Source organism: Oncorhynchus clarkii, chromosome 22 (genome assembly GCF_045791955.1).
Source record: "Oncorhynchus clarkii lewisi isolate Uvic-CL-2024 chromosome 22, UVic_Ocla_1.0, whole genome shotgun sequence".
Taxonomy (NCBI): domain Eukaryota; kingdom Metazoa; phylum Chordata; class Actinopteri; order Salmoniformes; family Salmonidae; genus Oncorhynchus; species Oncorhynchus clarkii.
In genome coordinates this window covers 4,056,955-4,078,527 of record NC_092168.1, presented here as the reverse complement: position 1 = coordinate 4,078,527, position 21,573 = coordinate 4,056,955, and positions in this window count along the sequence as shown.

Below are 21,573 nucleotides of genomic sequence, written 5' to 3'. Positions count from 1 at the left end.
GGGAGGAGAAAAATCATTAGTTATTTTAATGGGTGTCAAATATGTTTTCCAAATCTACTAAAAGGTTATCGTTGTTACACGTGGACAAGTGGTTATATCTGAATCAATGTTAACTTTGTTACCAGGGAAATTTACTGCTTTCCCCCTCTGACCGCCGTGCACCAACTCCTGTTTTTACAAAGCGGCAGCACCAGGCTGATTTATATCGCCACAGTGACTGACTGCTCTTTGATAAAGGAGAGAAAGCATATCAAACACTTACTTTATTTTGATTAAGATGTCTAACACACCAGGTTGTATGTACTTGTGGCGGCAGCTGGACGTTACTTGAGGCAGCAGGTAGGCTAGTGGTTAGAGCATTGGGCCAGTAACCGAAAGGTTGTTGGATCAAATCACAGAGCTGACAAGGTAAATGCTGGGGATGATTAGCTGGCTATGAGGGGCAGGTAGGAAAATTAGCCAGGATTCTGGAGTTAACACCCCTACTCTTAAGATAAGTGCAATGTGATCTTTAGTGACCACCAGAGTATGTGAGTGGAGAGGAGCGTGCCAAATTTGACTGGAACAAGGAAGAGATTCCCAAAGGCTGGAGCATCGGCCCACTCGCTTGCTCCAATTTTTCTCCAGTAGCCCCTTGCTTTAGCTACTGTCATGGAGTTCGCTAACTATTTTCATAGAGAAACTGAAAGAACACACAGGTGCAAAATCAAGGTGACTTACAAAGGTAAGGACCAGGAGTGGGAGGAGTGTGGCGATATATTGTCTACAACTAAAGAATCCTTGTGGAATCTAAAAATACACGTATCCCAAAAGCATGTTGTACTTATTACCTGTACTTACTACATGCTAACAGAAATGAATGAGGTGGGTAGATACCTAAGTGTGTCATTGTAGCAAAGTATTTATAAACCAATTAACAGTTTTGTTCATTTTTGTTCTATTATCTATACAATAGGCCATCATTGATTTTGAAGCTATAGCAAAATTACTAATAAGCCATTTTAGTTTAATTTATATTTAATTGTAATTAAGTCACAGCCTACATGCACAATTTATAGAATATCTTGATTTATTACATTTTGTTTAAATGCTGAGCACTTTATTTCCCGACCAGCTTATTGTGTCGCAATCGCAAATGCTTCACAATGTATTGATTTGTAGGCTATAGCCTTGAAATAATTGAAACAATATAGCCTAAATCATTCATTTTCATTATTTCTTAGGCTCCCTGTCTGGCTCCGGATCTATTTAGTGTTTACATGCTGTTTAATATGACATGTAGCTTTTTTGAAATGATAAGCGGTTCCTACATTCAATTTTTCATGTTTGTTCAAATAAATTTCATTCAAATCCATATGGTCTGGTGTCAACACTTCAAAACCAAACGGTGGGTCCCGGTAGTAACAAAAATAGATGGTTGTTGGTTAAATTGTGATTTTAATGAATGGTGCATCAGTTGCTTTTCCTGTGAGCGCAGAGGAGATTTTAGCAGAGAGGTTGGAAAGGACATGGAGCGCCGCTCCATGAGCTGGATTTCCAACAGCTCAACTCCACTCACATGCTCTGACCACAGAGAGTCAGGACAACCATTTAACATCCAATCCGAAAGACAGAACCCTAAACAGGGCAATCACTGCCCTAGGGCACTGAGATCTTTTTTTTGACCAGAGGAAAGAGTCTCCCATTTGACCAGCAGCATCTTGTCTCCCATCCAGGACTAACCCTGCTTAGCTTCAGAGGCAAGACATCAATGGTATGGTGTGGACACAGGGTATGCTGCTGGCTATTACATTGATGATTTTTTGCAAAATCAATCAGTTTTCCACATCAAAACATTACATTTTCTGGTGAAATGACATGGAAGCAAGGTTGATTCAACCAGTTTTTGCCCAGTGGGAAGGTATCCTTGTGAGTACTTTAGGTGATTTTGAATTAAAAAAAATGTTATGATTTTGTTTATTTAAATAGGCAAGTCAGTTAAGAAATTCTTATTTTACAATGACAGCCTACCTCGGCCAAACCCTTGCCTAACTGGACCACCCTAAGTGACTCCCAATCACAGCTGGTTGTGATACAGCCCGAGATCAAACCAGGGTCTGTAGTGATGCCAATTGTGCGCCGCCTTACAGGACTCCCGATGACAGCTGGTTGTGATTCAGCTCGGGATCAACCAGGGTCTGTAGTGACGCCTCTAGCACTGCGATGCAGTGCCTTCCTGCGCCCCTCGGGAGTTCAGTGTGTCAAAAAAGAGGGCCTGTTGTCCAGATCTCTGGCAGTCTCTATGGGGGTGCCACAGCGTTCAATTCTTGGGCCGACTCTTCTTTGTATACATCAATGATGTCGCTCTTGCTGCTGGTGATTGTCTGATCCACCTCTATGCAGACGACACCATTCTGTATACTTCTGGCCCTTCTTTGACACTGTGTAAACAAACCTCCAGACAAGCTTCAATGCCATACAACACTCCTTCCGTGGCCTCCAACTGCTCTTAAATGCAAGTAAAACTAAATGCATGCTCTTCAACCGATCGCTGCCCGCACCCGCCCGCCCGTCTAGCTAGCATCACTACTCTGGACTGTTCATTTATGTGGACAACTATAAATACCTAGGTTAAACTGTAAACTCTCTTTCCAGACTCACATTAAGCATGTCCAATACAGTGTTAAATCTAGAATTGGCTACCTATTTCGCAACAAAGCATCCTTCACTCATGCTGCCAAACATACCCTCGGAAACTGACTATCCTACCGATCCTTGACTTCTGCAATGTCATTTACAAAATAGCCTCCAACACTCTACTCAGCAAATTGGATGCAGTCTATCACAGTGCCATCCGTTTTGTCACCAAAGCCCCATATACTACCATCAACTGCGACCTGTATGCTCTCGTTGGCGGGCCCTCGCTTCATATTTGTCGCCAAACTCACTGGCTCCAGGTCATCTATAAGTATTTGCTAGGTAAAGCCTTGCCTTATCTCAGCTCACTGGTCACCATAGCAGCACCCACCCGTAGCACGTGCTCCAGCAGGTATATCTCACTGGTCATCCCCAAAGCAAACTCCTCCTTTGGTCGCCTTTCCTTCCAGTTCTCTGCTGCCAATGACTGGAACGAATTGCAAACATCACTGAGGCTGGAGTCTAATATCTCCCTCTCTAACTTTAAGTACCAGCTGTCAGAGCAGCTTACCGTTCATAGCACCTGTACACAGCCAATCTGTAAATAGCACACCCAACTATCTCATCCACATATTGTAATTTTTTCTCTCCTTTGCACCCATGTATCTCTACTTGCACATTCATCTTCTGCACATCTATCACTTCAGTGTTTAATTGCTGAATTGTAATTATTTCGCCACTATGGCCTATTTATTGCCTTACCTCCCTAATCTTACTACATTTGCACAAACTGTATAATATTTTCTATTGTGTTATTGACTGTACGTTTGTTTATCCCATTTGTAACTCTGTGTTGTTTGTGTCACACTGCTTTGTATATCCTGGCCAGGTCGCAGTTGTAGATGAGAGCTAGTTCTCAACTACCCTACCTGCTTAAAAAAAGGTGAAATAAAAAAATACAAATAAAAAAGCATGCAGTTTTACCTCAACAGACTAATCAGACAGTGCATCTGCCTTTGCCACCGGCAGTGCTTCCAGTGCATTGCTGGTCTGGAGATGTCACAACGAGAGAGAAAGGGAGGGAGAGTTGGGAGAAAAAGAGAGATGAGAAAGAGATACAGTAAGAATGAAAGAAAAAAGAAAGAAAGAAAGTTAGAAAGAAAGAAAGAACGGAAGAACGAAAGAACGAAAGAATGAAAGAAAGGGTGTCTAGGCATCACTATTTCTCTTGGGCAAGTTATCTTTATTTAATAAAGTGTCTTTGTATTAAGATGGATACTTCAAATGGTCTTTTGTCCCTACAATCACAGCAGAGGGAGGCAGAACTCACAGATTTCTCACAGAATTTATTATTAATAAGTACATCAGTGTGCGAGAGATATCCTGGGGACCCAAACAGTCGCCGGGCGAATCATTCATCAAACGTAACAAATATCACAATACACAGGATACAGGCTCTCTAATAATAGATAATTGATGAGCGAGTTTGTGGGTGCAGTTGATTATTGTTGATGGTTCATTATTTTACAGTTTACCACTAATGATAAACTGTTTGTTGAGGGAAGCACTTTGGGAGCTACAGTATGCAATTAGGGGATGAATCATCTATTCTCAATATGATTAATTGTTCCTTGGGGCCGTTTGCTCATCATAAGGATGTGAGTAAGGATTAAATGCCTGCACTCAATGCTCATCTATTCTTGCTACACTTTCCGTATGTTACTACAAAGACAAGCATGGGTATTAACGATGATGCTTTCTTCAACAGTATTTTACATTTCCAAGACTTGCGTAGTAGTTCATGACAACCCCAGTAATTCCCCCCATTGACAGGATGAAGAATGTACAATGGTAAAACAAATGCGTTTGTGGTATTTTTCACTGCTAGGGGCAGACTAGGTCACCTCAAGGCAGCCTCATGCACAGTTCTATTTAGGATAGGGAAGCACCTAAAGGCAGACAGATGGGACTCATATGATGACTGTTATAGGAGGCAGCCCCAACCCCCTGCCCACAACCTGTGCTCCTGTATTGGATTTGTAAGAACCCATACCAGCGTTGACACATGTACATAATAGGATCTGCATCTAGGGTCAGGACTGACTCCAATACATTTAGCTCCTTTATGGTCCATACCATGTTACAGCTGAGAGGGGGGTGTGAACCATCTGGCTTGTGTCTCAAGGAGCTCCTGTGTGACAATTTAGCCGGTGTCCCATGTAGACCGGTGGTGCTAATGTCACTCATATTGCATTAACACTGATTAACTGAAGCAAAACGCTGTGAATCCTGTATCAGAAAGCTATAACAAAATGTGCGTCAGGAAACATCCCACTCTCTCTATCTGAGTCTGGTGAGACTTCTGTTTCATTTCATGAGTTTGGGTTGATGATAGTAACATCATTGAATAGCCTCTCAGATATTTCAGTACGTCAGTCCCTGGGCGACCAAAATGGCCGGAGTGTGGGAGCGAGTAATAACTCAGTCCAGTCTGTGGACTGAGTTACTAGGTGGGATATGTCATAGTAAGTGTCACAGTATATGTCATAGTAAGTACATTTTTCCTCAATAAAGTGGCAATCAGCAAAGTCACTGCTAGTAGGTAGTAGGTAATAATTATGGACAGAGCATGACATATACTGGGGACTGAGACAGTGCCAGCCCAGTTAATACATATTGATTTGTCCAAAGCATTACATATGAATCTTAACTTCTCTAGCGTAGGGGGCAGCATTTGGAATTTTGGATGAAAAGCATGTCCAAATTAAACTAGCTTCAACTCGGGCCCAGAAGATAGGATATGCATTTAGTAGCTTTGGTAAGCAAACACTCTAAAGTTTCCAAAACTGTTGAAATAATGTCTGTGGGTATAACAGAACTGATTTGGCAGGTGAAAACCTGAGAAAAATCCATTCAAGAAGTAGGATTTTTTTGTTGTAGTATTCTATTCAATGCCATTACAGTATCCATTGACTAAGGACTCAAATTGCAGTTCCTATGCCTTCCACTAGATGTCAACAGTCTAGAAATTATTTCAGGCTTGTATTCTGAAAAATGAGGGAGTAAGAGCAGTCGGAATGAGTGGACCCTGCCGTGTCACAGAGCTTTTTCATGAGCGCGACCAGAGAGAGTGCCTTTCTTGTTTACCTTTTATATTGACAACGTTATTGTCCGTTTGAAATATTATAGCTCATTTAGACTAAAAACAACCTGAGAATTGAATATAAACATCGTTTGATATGTTTCTATAAACTTTACAGATACAATTTCGATATTTTGTCTTCCTGTTGCGACTGCGTTTGAGCCTGTGGATTACTGAAGAAAATGCGCGAACAAAACGGAGGTTTTCGGATATAAAGGGAGACTTTATCGAACAAAAGGAACATTGATTGAATAAATGAATGTTTTCTGAGTGCAAACATATGAAGATCATCAAAAGTAAGGGATTCATTTTCTCTCTACTTCTGACTTGTGTAACTCTTCTACTTGGCTGGTTACTGTTTGTAAGGGAATACCCCCCTGAAATGGACAAAAATGAATGGCAAAACATTGGCATTGGACAAACCATCTACACGATGTCCAATACCACCCAATGTGGCGTTGATTTGTGTAAAGTTGATTGCAAATGCCATATGGCAAGTGCCAGTTGTAACACTTCAAAAATCCAACAGGTGGCGAGTGCACTCCACCGGGGTTTTTCATATTGGAAATGCAACCCAAGTCAACATCCAAAAGCAACATTTTGATTTTTTTTTTTTTTTTGTCAAAAACTTATCACCCCTTAAAAAAGTGCTTTCTGGACCGTTTTTCAAAATTCTTTCGATTTTTGTGTCAATTACACATGTATAAGAACTGTATCAACATACTTTAGTCATCATTTTTATCATCATTTTTTTTTTTACTTGTGCATAAGGCATATGTTTTCTCCATTTGGAATATGATTTCATAGGAAGTCAAAAGTCAAAAGTAAAAAATGTCAAAATGTTGTAAAAAACTTCACACACCCTTAAAAAAGTGCTTTCTGGACCGTTTTTTGAAATTCTTTTGAATTTTGTGTCAATTACACACGTATAAGAACTGTATCAACATACTTTAGTCGTATTTTATTATCATATTTTTTATTTATTTTATTTTTTACTTGTGCATAAGGCACATGTTTTGTCCATTTGCAATATGATTTAATATGAAGTCAAAAGTCGAAAATGTGAACTTTAAAAAAAATAAATATCACCCTCGTAAAAAAGTGCTTTCTGGACCGTTTTTCGAAATTGTTTCGATTTTAAGTAAATTAATCATGTGTAAGAACTGTATGAATATACTTTTGTAAAATGTTATTATCATAATTCTTTTTTTTTTTTTTACTTGTGCATAAGGAATATGATTTGTCCATTTGCAATATGATTTCATAGGAAGTCAAAAGTCAAAGTCAAAAGTCACTTTTTTTGGGGCCAAAATTGACTGAACTGATGAACTCGGGATGGCCGGGCAGTGATAGTTGTTCATTTCCATCACTCGTTGTGTTGATTTCATGATGTCCATTTGGTGGTGTTTTTTTCACTATTGAATCATATTGCAAATGCACGTGCATTTGCAATATGTTTCAATGGGCATTTACCATCACGAATTTGGCATGCTCAAAAATCATGCAGAATTGCAAAATTGACTGACCTGATGAACACAGGATGGCCGGGCAGTGATAGTTGTTCCTTTCCATCACTCGTTGTGTTGATTTCATCATGTCCATTTGGTGATGTTTTTTTCACTATTGAATCATATTGCAAATGCACGTGCATTGTTGTGCAACTGGTAACCCCCCCAAAAAATATGGTTGTAAATGCATTTACCGGGACTCCTATTGTCCATGCCCATTATGGGAGTACCCTACTACGGCCCTCTATCCATGGGGGCCGTCCTGAGTGCTTTATGGACAGTTTAAAATATGACGATGGATGCAGATTGTGATTTTCCTCCGTGCAACTGGTAATTTGAAATGTGCATCTGGTAACCCAAAAATTAAAATATGGTTCAAAATGCATTTAAAGGTATTCCTGACATTCATGCCCGCTATGTGAACACCCTACTACGGCCCTCTATCAGTGGGGGCCGTCCTTGAGTGCTTTATGGACATTTTAAAATATGACGATGGATGCAGATTGTGATTTTCCTCCGTGCAATTGGTAATTTGAAATGTGCATCTGGTAACCCAAAAATTAAAATATGGTTGTAAAGGCATTTACCGGTCATTCTGATATTAACCTCTTGAACCTCTGGGGCAGTATTTCATTTTTGGATGAAAAACGTTCCCGTTTTAAGCGCAATATTTTGTCACGGAAAAATGCTCGACTATGCATATAATTGACAGCTTTGGAAAGAAAACACTCTGACGTTTCCAAATCTGCAAAGATATTGTCAGTGAGTGCCCCAGAACTGATGCTACAGGCGAAACCAAGATGAAACTTCAAACAGGAAATGAGCAAAATTTCTGAGGCGCTGTTTTCCATTGTCTCCTTATATGGCTGTGAATGCGACAGGAATGAGCTTACACTTTCTGCCGTTTCCCCAAGGTGTCGGCAGCATTGTGACGTATTTGCAGGCATATCATTGGAAGATGGTGGTGGCCTGGTGTCCTGCGTCGAAATTGGTGCGCAAACGCCAGGTGCAACTATTTTTCCATTTAATAGAGAGGAGAAACCAGACTTCCACGAACGTTATATCATCGAAGAGATATGTGAAAAACACCTTGAGGATTGATTCTAAACAACGTTTGCCATGTTTCAGTCGATATTATGGAGTTAATTTGGAAAAAAGTTCGGCGTTTTGATGACTGAATTTTCGGGTTTTTTTGGTAGCCAAACGTGATGTACAAAACGGAGCGATTTCTAATACACAAAGAATATTTTTGGAAAAACTGAACATTTGCTATCTAACTGAGAGTCTCCTCATTGAAAACATCTGAAGTTCTTCAAAGGTAAATTATTTTATTTGAATGCTTTTCTTGTTTTTGTGAAAATGTTGCCCGCTCACTGCTAGGCTAAATGCTACGCTAGCTATCAATACTGTTACACAAATGCTTGTTTTGCTATGGTTGAAAAGCATATTTTGAAAATCTGAGATGACAGTGTTGTTAACAAAAGGCTAAGCTTCAGAGCTAGCATATTTATTTCATTTCATTTGCGATTTTCATGAATAGTTAACGTTGCGTTATGCTAATGAGCTTGCGGGGATAATTACACTCCTGGATACAGGTTTTTTTGGTAGCCAAACGTGATGTACAAAACGGAGCGATTTCTAATACACAAAGAATCTTTTTGGAAAAACTGAACATTTGCTATCTAACTGAGAGTGTCCTCATTGAAAACATCTGAAGTTCTTCAAAGGTAAATTATTTTATTTGAATGCTTTTCTTGTTTTTGTGAAAATGTTGCACGCTGAATGCTACGCTGAATGCTACGCTGAATGCTACGCTGAATGCTACGCTGAATGCTACGCTAGGTATCAATACTCTTACACAAATGCTTGTTTTGCTATGGTTGAAAAGCATATTTTGAAAATCTGAGATGACAGTGTTGTTAACAAAAGGCTAAGCTTGAGAGCTAGCATATTTATTTCATTTCATTTGCGATTTTCATGAATAGTTAACGTTGCGTTATGGTAATGAGCTTGAGGCTATAAATAGGATCCCGGATCCGGGTTTGCTCGTCGCAACTGGTTAATGCCCGCTATGGGAACACAGGATGGCCGGGCAGTGATAGTTGTTCCTTTCCATCGCTCGTTGTGTTGATTTCATTATGTCCATTTGTTTATGTTTTCTCACTTTTGCAAAGTCACTGTGCATTTGCAATATGGTTCAATGGGCAGGTACCATCACGAATTTGTCATGCTATAAAAATCCTGCAGGAATGTGAAATTGACTGGTCCGATGAACTCGGGATGGCTGGGCAGTGATTCTGGTTCATCTCAATCGCTCGTTAGGGTTGATTTCAGAATGTCACTTTGGTGATGGTACCTCACTGTTTAAACATATTGCAAATGGACAAGAGTCAAGTGGACAAGAGTCCATCAGTCAATTAGATATCATTCTGACACCAAACTGATACAAACTGACACCAAACCCACTTTTTCCAACTCGTTTAGTAGCCAACTATCACATACTTCAGAGCTGGCCCAAAATTCACAACGCCTTCGGTTCAAAACATAAAAAAAACGATAAAACACGTAGTTACGTTCTAGCTGCGGGTCCATTTCTTATGTTATGTGTAGGCCTAGCAGAGGCGACCCCGAATCCCAAGTTTTGGCTCGATAGGTCATTTGGTGTCCGAGCAAAACCCTAATTGGTGCTGAAAATCCACTTTTTTTCCATGACTTGCTACGGGGTCCTTGAATGAGCTATCGGACAGAAACGTTGGGGTCTGTCTATATGGGCCGAGACGATCGCAATGCACCTAGTCTTGCGACTCTGGGACATTTCTAAATGTCGTCATTTTCGTGATGCAAAAATTAATTGAAGTCATTGCAAATGTACGAGGCTGTTTCTCGGTCCGAGAACCTTCTAGAGCCACCTAACTCACCACGCACTATCGACCTGAGGTCTAGAACAGGTTTCTAAAGTTTTGGAACTCTAGGTCTGACGGTTCTTTAAAAGTTCCAACAAGGTTAACTAATGCAGGCAGTGTATGTCTCTACGCACCCCAATGGGTCCCTCCTTCCAAGCTGTGTGCGTGTGTGATTTAGTTTTCCTTTGAAATTTTATGGGAAAAATGACATTTACAGTTCATGGGTGTTGCCTAATCACATATATGAAGTTTTGGACAGATCTGACTTTTTTAACCCTTCGAAACAGCCCCTGAGACATCAATTATGGCACTTCCGGTTGGCACAGGAAGCTATAAGTCAAGCATATCCTCATTGGGGTATGCTTTTACAGAATCCTGAGTTTTAAGTCTTTACGTTAAGAACTGACTGATTTACACAGGGTTGAATGCACTATGTCTATCAAACTGCAGGCAGGGTATGGGTATACACTTTTAGGGTGATTTTAACCACTTCCGGTTGGTCCAGGAAGCTTAGAATCAACACAGGTAGACCTCATAGTGGCCTGATGGACTGGTACCGAAGACAGGTTAATACGGCATTCATAACCCATATAGGCTTCAGGTTGAATTTAGGAGTGCAGGCAATGTATTCCTATGGGGAGAGAAGTCAATGCAAACTGTTTGATGTAAACACCTTCTTTTAACTATTAAGGGTTAATCCCACACGGTCAAGGTTTGGCTTGCACGGATCGGGAGGACCTTAGGAACATTCCTGTGGTTGAATTGTGCTTCTCACCCTAACGGTTCTCTCACTGTCACCCAAAATCAAATTACGTTGTGGGCAGGCTTCATTTTGGGCCTACTATTCTAATGGTCGCTGCGCTTAGACCGAGCGAGCTACGGTCAAGCGGGATATCTCGTTGAACTCGGCACGGCCTAGGGATTATGGTAATGCCATTGCCTGCTCTCTGTGTCTTTAAGCACCACACTTTGTCACTCCATCCTTCCTGTGTGTGTGTGAGGGAGCTTTTCTTTGAGATCTGTTGGGAGAAATGACTGATTTACAGTTCAAAAGGGTTACCTAGTCACACATATGAAGTTTTGGAGAGATGTGACTTTTTTAACCCTTCGAAACAGACAGTGTGACCCAATTAAAGGCACTTCCGGTTGGCACAGAACCTATAGGTAAACACATGTCTTGACTGAGGTATCCTCTTACAGAATCCTGAGTTTTAAGTCTTTAAGTTAAGAATTGACTGATCTACACAGGGTTGAATGCAGTCATTTTCACATTTGCATTTGAACCACTTCCGGTTGCTCCAGGAAGCTTAGAATCGACACAGGTAGACCTCATAGGGGCCTGATGGATTGGCATTGAAGACAGGTTCATAAGGCATTATTAACCCACATAGGATCCAGGTTGAATTTAGGGGAGCAGGCAATGTATTCCTATGGGGAGAGATGTCATTGTAATCTGTGAGATCAAAAAACCCTGTTTTACTGTTAAGGGTTAATGCCACACGGTCAAGGTTAGCCTTGCAAAGATCAGGAGGACCTTAGGAACATTCCTGTGGTTGAATTGTCCTTCTAAACCTAACGGTTCCGCCGCTGTCACCCAAAATCAAATGACGTTGTGGTGCAGGCTTCATTTTGGGCCTACTTTTCTAATGGTCGCTGCGCTTAGACCGAGCGAGCTACGGTCAAGCGGGACATCTCGTTGAACTCGGCACGGCCTAGGGATTATGGTAATGCCATTGCCTGCTCTCTGTGTCTTTAAGCACCGCACTTTGTCACTCCATCCTTGCTGTGTGTGTGTGTGTGAGAGATTTTCTTTGACATCTGTTGGGAGAAATGACTGACTTACAGTTCATGGGGGTTGCCTAATCACACATATTAAGTTTTGAAAAGATCTGACCTTTTTAACCCTTGGAAACAGCCACCATGACACCATTTAAGGCACTTCCGGTTGGCACAGGAAGCTATAAATAAACTCATATCCTGATTGGGGTATGCCTTTACATAATCCTGAGTTTTAAGTCTTTACGTTAAGAACTGAGTTATTTACGGAGGGTTTAATGAGTGTGTGTTATTTCAGAAAATCATAGAAAATCACAGATATCTCGCAGAGCGCCGCAGCACACTTTAAAAAGATTCATATGAACACCCTGCAACGGGATCTGTAACTGTTGAAAAAAAACACCTATCTTTGAACATCCCCAATGTGTCATTGTATGATTTCTCTTAAATGACGATAGATAAATGGCTGGTTCTTTTTTTATTGACACCGGAGGCTCCTTGACTTTGACGTGAAGTGGAAAAATAATTTCTCTATTTTTATTTTGGACCTTTAATCCCAGAGAAATGGCCATAACTCAAAAACCGTTGAGGCCTAGACGCCATCTTGTTCGGGGCCAACTGCCCATTATGCCAAACCTACGCTCACCAAGTTTCGGCTTCAAAATATTTTCCGTTTTGGAGATAAGGCCCCGTCGTGATTCGTGATGTTTTGTACAATTGCAATATGATTGCTTATGCCCTCTTGTGGGAATTTCCGGTACAGCGGAAAAATGACCAAAATTTGACTATTTTATAAAACGGAAACCGAATGTCCGAGAAAGTTCATTCGATGACTTCCCGGTAGGTCCGGCCCTACCGCACGGCCCGACGCCGACCGCACATTTTACAAACGTTTTCGGACGTCTAGTAAGGGACCGTACATTTGTAATATGGACTTTCTCACTAACTATACACGAAATGTCAAAATGTTCCCTTATGTATGTAATTATGTCTGCTGGTCTATGTTCTCAAATAATTGTAAGGTATGCTTTCGCCGTAAAACATTTTTTAAATCTGACACCGTGGTTGGATTCACAAGAAGTTCATCTTTAAACCTATGTTTAATAGTTGTATCTTTTCTGAATTTTATAATGTGTATTTCTGTATTTGATGCTCTGCAATCTCACTGGATGTTCTCCAGGCTAGCGTCCCACATACCCAAGAGAGGTTAAGATAATAGACATTTAATAAATATTGGAGCAGAAAGTGAATATCCAACAGAGAGTGCAAATAAAAATATAGAGCCTTCCAATATGGAGAAAGTTATCATATTTGTTTTGTTTTAAACCTTGCAATAGTGGGAAAAGCAGAATGTTATTTGAGAGTGATCCGTGTGTTTAAGCAGTAGTGAATGAGGTATTCCTATTGGGAAGGGAGTACAAATTGAGGGAAACAGATTATGGAGACTAGTGAAAGTAACATAGTGAATGGTAATTGGCTTTCAGATAGCAATCCAATAGTACAATATCTTAGTAATATGAAGAAGTAAGACAGAGGGATTGAGCATTGCGACATAAATTAGAGGCTGCTCACTCTTCAAGGCCTGGTCCACTGCTCTCATGTTTAAGACATCTGTTGTTTGGGTTCGAGATAACCTTCCTGTGGAACAATAGATAACATCCACTACATACTGAACTCAAACAGGCTGTGAGAGATACAGTGGGGAAATTAGGGACAGTTTGTACAGAATTACATGTCAATGCAACAGGTCAAAAAGATTACATTTACAAGAGAGTGGTTTAGAAGGTGCCCAATTCAGCTTTACCGGATATCGTATCATCTGATGTGTCTGAAGTATAAATATTTCTGAAGTATAATTCTGTATATGCATGGGTTTAAGGCTTCCTGCCCAATATACCTTAAACTCGATTAATGATTAAGAATTTTTAGGACTGATTAAAGTGTAGCATACATGTTTATTTTCTTTCTTGGAATGTCCACTACTGTTTTTTTTTCATGTTTATCAATGATTCTGTATATCTCCCTTTGAAAGGCTTCCTGAGGCAGGTGCTTCGGAGAGCAGTTAAAAGTGCCCAGATCTAGCTGCTAATGGACCTCCCAAATTAAGCAAGGCCATTTTGTTTGTGTTTACCCTATGATTGTTTTTTGCCACACACATGCCAGCACCCACATACAATCCACCTGTTAATGAATATTTGTTAGTGGTTAATGCTCTGTTTGATTTAGAAGTGTTGGGGTCTTTTTATTTGGTTTTAGTGGGCTTTTCACGGGTTATAAAGGATGCAGTACACAAATGAAAGTTTCTGTTGTCTGAGTTTTGGTTGCACACATGTACATTCTCTTGATAAGACGAAATGAACTAAAAACCCAATGTAAACCTGATAACAAAATGTTTGACACGTTTGAAATATCTTTACTTGTTGGGGATAGGGGGCAGTATTTTCACTTTGGATGAATTGTGTGCCCATAGTGAACTGCATCCTACTCTGTACTAGATTGCTAATATATGCATAGTATTATTACTATTGGATAGAAAACACTCTGAAGTTTCTAAAACTGTTTGAATTATGTCTGTGACTATAACAGAACTCAGAGGGCAGGCAATCTTCCAAACAGGAAGTGAAATTCTGAATGCGGGTCTAATTTTAAGTCATCGCCTCTTCACTTCCAAATAAGATATGGATATGTTAGTACTTTCTACGCCTTCCACTAGATGTCCTCATTCAGTAAAACGTGGAATGGAGCCTCTGGTGTGAACTTTGCCCGAATGGGAGGGGAATGAGTCACTGTCCTGGCAGAATGCAATTTCCCTGTTGCGCATTTGTCTGTTGATATCACCATCGTTCCATTTGGCTGCAGATGAAAACGTATGCTCCGGTTGGAACGTTATTGGATATATATCAAAATAACATCCTGAAGATTGATTCTCTACTTAGTTTGACCAGTTTATTCGACCTGGAATATATATTTTTTAAGTTTTCGTCCGAGTTCGCCTGGACCAGCGTCAGCTTTTGGGCACGTGAGCTGAAAGTGCAGCTAATTGGACACTAGTATTGGACATTATGGAACAAAACAACAATTTATTGTGGAACTAGGACTCCTTGCACTGCATTCTGATGAAAGATCATCAAAGGTAAGGGAATATTTATGATGTAATTTCGTATTTCTGTTGACTCCAACATTGCGGATAAATATATTTACGTCTTAGCGCCGTCTCAGATTATTGCATGGTAGGCTTTTTTCGTAACGTTTAAAAAATATATGACACAGCGGTTGCATTAACAACCAGTGGATCTTTAATTATATGTAGAACATGTATCTTTCGTCAAAGTTTATGATGAGTATTTCTGTTATCTGGCGTAGCTCTCTGTAATTACTCCGGATATTTTGGAGGCATTTCTGAACATGGCGTCAATGTAAACCGAGATTTGTGGATATAAATATGCATATTATTGAACAAAACATAAATGTATTGTGTAACATGATATCATATGAGTGTCATCTGATGAAGATTATCAAAGATTAGTGATTCATTTTATCTCTAATTCTGCTTTTGTGACTATCTTTGGCTGGGAAAAATTGCTTTTTTTTATTTGGTGGTGGTCTAACATAAATATGAAACATTTAAAAAAAAAACGGACATGATGGGTAGATTAACAAGATGTCTATCTTTCGTTTGCTGTATTGGACTTGTTAATGTGTGAAAGTTAAATATTTCTAAAGAATATTTTTGAAATTCCCGCACCACCTTTTCAGCTGAATTGGGGGAGGGGGCGGGATTCCCCTAGGGGAACGCCTCGCCATAACAGGTTCCTCTTGAAGCAAGGGGGCATTATTTTTATTTTTGGAAAAATAACATTCCCAAAGTAAACGGCCTATTCCTCAGGACCAGATGCTAGAATATGCATATAATTGACAGATTTGGATAGAAAACACTCTAAAGTTTCCAAAACTGTCAAAATATTGTATGTGAGTATAACAGAACTGATATTGCAGGTGACGGCTTTTTATCTGACGGCTCTGGCGGCTCCTGGCTGGCTGACGGCTCTGGCGGCTCCTGGCTGGCTGGCAGCTCTGAAGGCTCCTGGCTGGCTGACGGGCTCTGGCGGCTCCTGGCTGACTGGCGGCTCTGGTGGATCCTGGCTGACTGGCGGCTCTGGCGGCTCCTGGCAGACTGGCGGCTCTGGCGGCTCTGGTGGCTCCTGGCAGACTGGCGGCTCTGGCGGCTCCTTGCAGACTGGCGGCTCCTTGCAGACCTGCGGCTCTGGCAACTCTAGCAGCTCTGGACAGACGGGAGACTCTAGTAGCTCTGGACAGACGAGAGACTCTGGCAGCTCTGGACAGGCGGGAGACTCTAGCATCTCTGGACAGGCGGGAGACTCTAGCATCTCTGGACAGGCGCGAGACTCTAGCATCTCTGGACAGGCGGGAGACTCTAGCAGCGCAGGAGAGGAGGAAGGCTCTGGCAGCGCTGAAAAGGCTGGAGCACCCGTAGGGATGAGACGGAGAGACAGCCTGGTGCGGGGTCTGCCACCAGAGGGCTGGTGCGTGGAGGTGGTACTGGATAGACCGGACCGTGCAAGCGCACTGGAGCTATTGAGCACCGAGTGTGCCCAACCTTACCTGGTTGAATGCTCCCGGTCGCCCTGCCAGTGCGGCGAGGTGGAATAGCCCGCACTGGGCTGTGCTGGCGAACCGGGGACACCATGCGTAAGGCTGGTGCCATGTACGCTGGCCCAAGGAGATGCACTGGAGACCAGATGCGTAGAGCCGGCTTAATGGCACCTGGCTCGATGCCCACTCTAGCCCTGCCGATACGAGGAGCTGGTATGTACCGCACCAGGATATGCACCTGCACTGGGCACACCGTGTGCTCCACAGCATTACGCGGTGCCTGCCCGGTCTCTCTCGCTCTCCGATAAGCACAGGAAGTTGACACAGGTCTCCTACCTGGCTTCGCCACACTCCCTGTGTGCCCCACCCCAATAAATATTTGGGGCTGCCTCTCGGGCTTCCTACCGTGCCGCCGTGCTGACTTCATTCGCTGGTATCCCTCCTCACACTTCTCCAGAGAATCCCAGGCGGGCTCTGTCTATCTGTCTATCTCCTCCCAAGTAGTGACCTCATCCAGATCTCGCTCCCAAGTCCATAAGTCCTGGTTACGCTGCTCGTGCTGCCGCTGCCTGTCACCACGCTGCTTGGTCCTGTTGTGGTGGGTGGTTCTGTAACAGCTTTCTTCTGTGGACGAAGGATCGGACCAAAGCGCAGCGTGGTTAGTGTTCAACATGTTTAATAAAGACAATAAACGTGAACACTACAAAATACCAAAACAACAAATGTGAAAAAAATGAAACAGTCCTATCTGGTGCATAAACACAAAGACAGAAGACAGGAAACAAACACCCACAAAACCCAACACAAAACAGGCTACCTAAATATGGTTCCCAATCAGAGACAATGACTAACACCTGCCTCTTATTGAGAACCATATCAGGCCAAACATAGAAATGTGAAAACTAGACACACAACATAGAATGCCCACTCAGCTCACGTCCTGACCAACACTAAAACAAAGAAAACACAAAAGAACTATGGTCAGAGCGTGACAATAACCTTTATTATGATTATAATATTACCATACTAATTGGATTGTACAACCCAGAATGAAGGTTTTGAAATGACGAAGTGTCTCGTTTTTTGTGTGTTGATTTCCCTTACTTTAATATGAGTATATCATATTTGATATAGAAGCTGAAATCTAAACGCTTACATTAAAATGTAATGATTATTGTCACACAAGTGATACGAGGCTAGAATGTAATGGAAATGTTCATGTTTGTGCTATTCTTATAACAAATTTCTATGTTCTATTCATGTGCTGTTCCATAAACAATTTCTGTGTTCATGCAAGTGGCTGACAAATCCTCACTATCAGTAGCTGCAATTTGGCAGTATGCCCAGATCTTGTTTTGAGAATGAACAAAAGATATCTCAGTTTCAAGGTCTCAGCTTAGAGAGAAGAAGCCTCGTGAGGTATTGGTCTGTCACATGTTATGAACCAGTGTTGGTCAGTCACATGAATAGAACAAAATGGTAATGATTAATTAATTATGCTAAATCATGCAAATATATTTTTTCGGTGTATAGTTGTATATAAGACTACCGCTGGGACTGCCCAGGCAGAGCACTTGACTGATATGTGTACTACGGTGCATTGAGTTGGTTGGATCCTCTCCAGTGCACTGACAAATAAATAGTAATTCATTTAAGATTTACTTTGAGTTTCCCCGTGTAAGAATTTCCACGACAGTGTGTATAGACATTATGGACATTATATGAATAGAAAAGGTGTGTACAGCAGTAGTTATATTGAACAAAAATATAAAGGCAACATGTAAAGTGTTGGTCCCATGTTTCATGAGCTGAAGTAAAATATCCCAGAAATGTTCCATGTACACAAAAAGCTGATTTCACTCAAATGTTGTGCACAAATGTGTTTACATCCCTGTTAGTGAGCATTTATCCTCTCCTAAGATAGTCCATCCACCTGACAGGTGTGGCATATCAAGAAGCTGATGTGATGAGGACAATAAAAGGTCACTCTAAAATGTGGTTTTGTCACAAAACACAATGCCACAATTTCTCAGGTTTTGAGGGAGTGTGCACTTGGCATGATGACCGCAGCATTGTCCACCAGAGCTTTTGGCAGTACGTCCAACTGGCCTCTCAACCCCAGACCACATGTAACCACTCCAGCCCAGGACCTCCACATCCGGCTTCTTTACCTCGTCTGACTGAGACCAGCCACTTGCTGAGGAAACTTTGGGTTTGCACAACCAAACAATATCTGCATAAACTGTCAGAAACCGTCTCAGGGAAGCTCATCTGCCAAGTCGTCTTCCTCACCAGGGTCTTGACCTAACTGCAGTTCGGCGTCGGAGCCGACTTCAGTGGACAAATGCTCACCTTCGACGGCCACTGGGTTGCTGGAGAAGTGTGCTCTTCACGGATTAATCCAGGTTGCAACTGTACCGGGCAGATGGCAGACAGCATGTACTGTATGACATTTTGTGCGTTTGCTGATGTCAAAGTTGTGAACAGAGTGCCCCATGGTGGCGGTGGGGTTATGGTATGGGCAGGCATAAGCTATGGACAACGAACACAATTGTATTTTATCAATGGCAATTTGAAGGAACAGAGATGCCGTGACGAGAAATGGAGGCCCATTGTCGTGTCATTCATCCGCCACCATCACCTCATGTTTCAGCATGATAATGCACGGCCCCATGTTGCAAGCATCTGTACACAATTCCTGGAAGCTCCATGCAAAGGAGATGTGTCATGCTGCATGAGGCAAATGGTGGTCACAATAGATACTGACTGGTTTCCTGATCCACGTGCCTACTTTTTCTAAGGGTATCTGTGACCAGCAGATGCCTATCTGTATTGCCAGTCATGTGAAATCCATTAATTGAAATACTGTAACTCAGATAAAACAAGAAACCAATACTTTACATGTTGCGTTTATATTTTTGTTCAGTGTATATAGGATGAGCTCTTGACTAGAATACAGTATATAAAACAGTATGAAGTGGGTAAAACAGTATGTATTTTTTTTTAAGTGACCAGTGTTCAAAGACTATGTGCATAGGGCAGCAGTCTATAAGGTGCAGGGTTAAGTACCAGGTGATAGCTGGCTAGTAACAATGTCTAAAGTTCAGGGCAGCGTACTGGGCGGAGGCCAGCTAGTGGTGACTAATTAACAGTCTGATGGCCTGGAGATAGAAGCTGTTTTTCAGTCTCTCTGTCCCAGTTTTGACGCACCTGTATTTTATCAGCCTTCTAGATGGTAGCGGGGTGAACAGGCCGTGGCTCGGGTGGCTGAGAGGCAATGTTCCCTGAAAATAATTCAGCACTGAGCAAATTTCAGGTCTGCTGAGCTCAAACTTGAACGTTGTGAAAATTCTGTGCAAATTCCGGTGCGTGTTTACTGTGAACACTGAGGTTGTACCTGCCTTAAGTTACAGTTTTATCAGTGGCCAAGTAGCCTACTGTGGCTATTTGATAATAATATAGGCCTATCAGAGTGGCCTACCATCAAAAACAATGGACAAAAATGCATCCAACATTTTAAGATGGAAATAGCTGTTCTATCATTCAGCCTAAAGTAGCAGCAAATGTGTGGTGTTCAATGTAGGGCTACATTCCATGAGGATTTTGAAAAAAAACATGCAGGGCTTGACATTAACCTGTTTATCCACTTGTCCTTCAGACAAGGAGGTGACTTAAAATGTTGTGTTGTTTGATGCAACAAAATAAAATGCATTATTATTCCTATACCATTATTACAGAGAATCAGACAAATGATGCTACCCTCTGCCTATTGGCTACTTAGCTTATTCAAGCCTGTCTCAAAATACAACTCTGCCCCTTTAAGACACAAAAACTATTTACCTGACTTGCTTTTCAAAGATGTCTAGAAATGTACATGTAATGTGCTCTTGTTGGAAGCAATCACTCTCCTATTGCTGACTACCAATTATATATAACTGGGCTAATAACTCACTAACTAGCAAATAATATGAACAAATATGCACAGGTGGCTACATGCAGCTCTTGCTTTGATCTCAAAACAAGTGCATCTACTTGTGACCATTCATGCTGTAAACACAGTCCAGTTCAAACTGAATGGCACAGATCCTTATAGGGCAATGGTTATTTGCATATAGGCCTACTACAGCTCTGATTGGTTATGGCGCACCTGTAGAGAGTCGTGCTTGTCAATGCAATAGAATCCTACTCTAACACTCTCTGCCTAATAGAAAATCTCTTGCACAGTTAGTTTAGCATACTAAGTATTGCATAGATAGTTTTGTTTTGGTATGTTATATTGAAAGGGGCTAATATTGTGTTAAATCGAGCTCAATTCCCACAGTATAGCAAAACGTTGATAGTGTTAACTAAAGGGGAAAACTCTAGAAAGTTGAGTGGTTCAATCTCATGCTTCTCTGACACGGGCAGCCCGCACGCAGAGCTTAGAAGGAACATCTTAGGGGCCAAGCCAAATTTCTTCAGACTCCTGAGGTTCAAGTGTGGATGGACCATTTCACGATGTCAGTGATGTGCTCACCGAGGACTTTGAAGCTTTTCACCCTCTCCACTGCGGCCCGTTCGATGTGCATGGGGGCGTGCTCCCTCTGCTGTCTCCTGAATACCACAATCAGCTTCTTCATTTTTTGGGCATTGAGAGAGAGGTTATTTTTCTGGCACCACTCCGGCAGGGCCCTAACCTCCTCCTTATAGGCTGTGTTGTTTTTGTTGGTTATCAAGCCTAACAATTTGTTTGCAAAGTTGATGATTCAGTTGGAAATGTGCGTGGCCACGCAGTCTTGGGGGAACAAGGTGTACAGGAGGGGGCTGAGCACCCAGGGGGCTGGGTTCAGACCCGGGGCTCAGAGCTTAGTAATGAGCTTGGAGGGCACTATGGTGTTGAAGGCTCAGCTGAAGGCAGTGTCGAAGGCAGTGTGCGATGCCGATTGCATCATCCGTGGATCAGTCGGGGTGGTATGCAAATTGTAGTGGGTCTAGGGTGTCGGGTAAGGCGGAAGTGATATGATTCTTAACTAAC